The sequence below is a fragment of the Elaeis guineensis genome, chromosome 12 (assembly GCF_000442705.2).
Source record: "Elaeis guineensis isolate ETL-2024a chromosome 12, EG11, whole genome shotgun sequence".
NCBI classification, from domain to species: Eukaryota; Viridiplantae; Streptophyta; class Magnoliopsida; order Arecales; family Arecaceae; genus Elaeis; species Elaeis guineensis.
In genome coordinates this window covers 18919064-18921235 of record NC_026004.2, presented here as the reverse complement: position 1 = coordinate 18921235, position 2172 = coordinate 18919064, and the positions used below count along the sequence as shown (strand labels likewise).

General features: G+C 38.4%; 1 long non-coding RNA gene across 1 annotated transcript; it reads right to left on the bottom strand.

The window, feature by feature from the left end:
* Positions 1 to 829: 829 nt before the first annotated feature.
* LOC140852945 (uncharacterized) lies at positions 830 to 1542 on the bottom strand. Its single transcript, XR_012135981.1, has 2 exons — positions 1111 to 1542; positions 830 to 1008 (listed from the first exon to the last, which is right to left on the bottom strand). It is a non-coding gene; the product is annotated as an uncharacterized lncRNA (long non-coding RNA).
* Between the last annotated feature and the right edge of the window lie 630 nt (positions 1543 to 2172).

The following is a 2172-nucleotide window of genomic DNA, read 5'->3' as shown; positions in this document are numbered from 1 at the left end:
ACCGTGAGCCTCTGTAATGGGGATCAAATCTAGGTTAAGACCGTGCTTGTTGAAGTTACATGCATAGCTTGCAAATAAGAGCGAGTAGGCAAAGACACAGATTCAGAAGTTTCAGAATCAATGGGCCTCCCTTAGGATCATGCAGAATAGAAACAAAGCTTTTCTCATAGAAAAGGGGGAGAGACCTTCTGAACAACTCCAGGCTTTTGGAAGTGCACCACCCAATAGCTGAACCCAGACCTAGCAAAAAGGGCTACCACCAATAAAGCCAGACCCAGTAAAGACACGGGCTAGTTTTTGGCGTTTGTTCAGATGCAATGCTAGCAATATGCTTTCTGACACAAAAGACACGTAACAACTTTCGCGTGTTTTGGCACGTACAAAACATAGCACGCAACTAGATTATTAATCAGTTTATATAAAAGCTTTTTCAGTGTTGCAAAAATATAATTGTGGACGGTTGGTTACGTCTGAGGGGTTAAAAATGGATGAAACCAAGCCTGATGATCCGATATGTCATGAGACGGGGAGGTGAACGAGGAATCCATGAGTAGAGAATATCTGGTTTCAAACAAAGTGTTCCAGCAAACACAATCTCAATCTTTCCAGTAACACCAGTTTATTATCAAAATCAATTGAGAATTATAAACCAAAACGCGATACAGCAAATCAACAGCACAGGTTGTCACGCCCAGCCCGGTTTCTAGAAAATGCTAAGAAATTGAGAATTCAAACTAAAAACAGGATACAAAAAAAAACCAACAACACAATTTGTGTTCCTAGAAAATGCTTTGTAGCTCCAAATGGCTTCAGGCACACAACATCAATCTGAAAAAGAATACCAGGGCCAACAAATCCAAATTCAATTCAGAGTGCATCCAACGATAATTCGCATGCCACAAACACCAATATAACAACGATATTTGCTAGGTTGAATGTCAAAAAATAAAATAATATCGCCATATATGAAGGTGTTCCCCGAGATAGAGACGATAATGTCAGCATTACCTGAAGCCCATGACACCTCTATAAGATTGATATAAAGTATATTGAGTAGATCCATAACCCAAAAAAGAGTAGGAAAAGGAAGATGAAATAAAAAAATCTAACCACTAACAAAATCACGCCTTAGCAACAGCCCCCAAATTGGAAACTGGCCAGGATCTTCAATGGAAGGTGCAGGAGTGACACGTCCACGACCTCCAAAACCACCTTTAAATCCACCACGTTCTCCACGACCACGGCCTCTACCACCACCACGTCCACGAGAGCAGATGGAGACCCCGCATACCTCTCGCCCTCCACAGGCTTCAGGAACTCATTTATGCTCACTGACTGCAAGTATGAACAAAAAAGGGTCATATCACATTACTGGTCACACCTTGCTGTCATCACCTAAACGTCGATTAGCATTATCGACACCAGGCAACTCTTTGCAGACAGAAAAATTCTTGAACCCACAATTCCATTTAATAATACAAGCTTATATGAAAATTGCGGAGCAGGTAATCTTATCAACTATCATCACTGGAACCAATACAACACAAAAAAAATGCTAGGATATCTACACACACACTTTACATAAGAAGGTAGCAGACCATATCACAATGTACATAAAGCCTACTGTGTTCCACCTAATTTCCATTTTGTTAATCTTCATTTCAACACTAATGTCACTTTATCCAAAACATCTAATGCTAGGAAGGCTCTTCAAAGGTCACTTTCAAAGCACTAGAGACCACCAGTAAACACTCCATGATAGCAAGAGAATGGTGAAAAAATTGAAAAATACTATCACAATCCTTGATTCATTTTAAATTATTCTTTCTTTTTTTTTCCTGCTATCTTTATAGCTCAATTTCCTCTCTACTTCCTAAGGATGGTCAAAACTTCCATTGAGAGAAGGATCGATGAAAAATATCAATCATTAAACAACTAAACCAAATAAATCAGCCAAGGAAGAATTTAAACTATCTCAGACAGCATCCTAGATTAATCAAATATGGTGTTAGCTGTGACATAAGAATAGCTAGCTTCTCTCTCTCTCTCTCCTCTTCTCTCTCTATATATATATTATATATATATATATACAATATATTCCACTTAAATCAAATAATCTGTCTTATATAACATAGTATTGACATTTGATAGCATTTCTTGGCAGCGAACCAA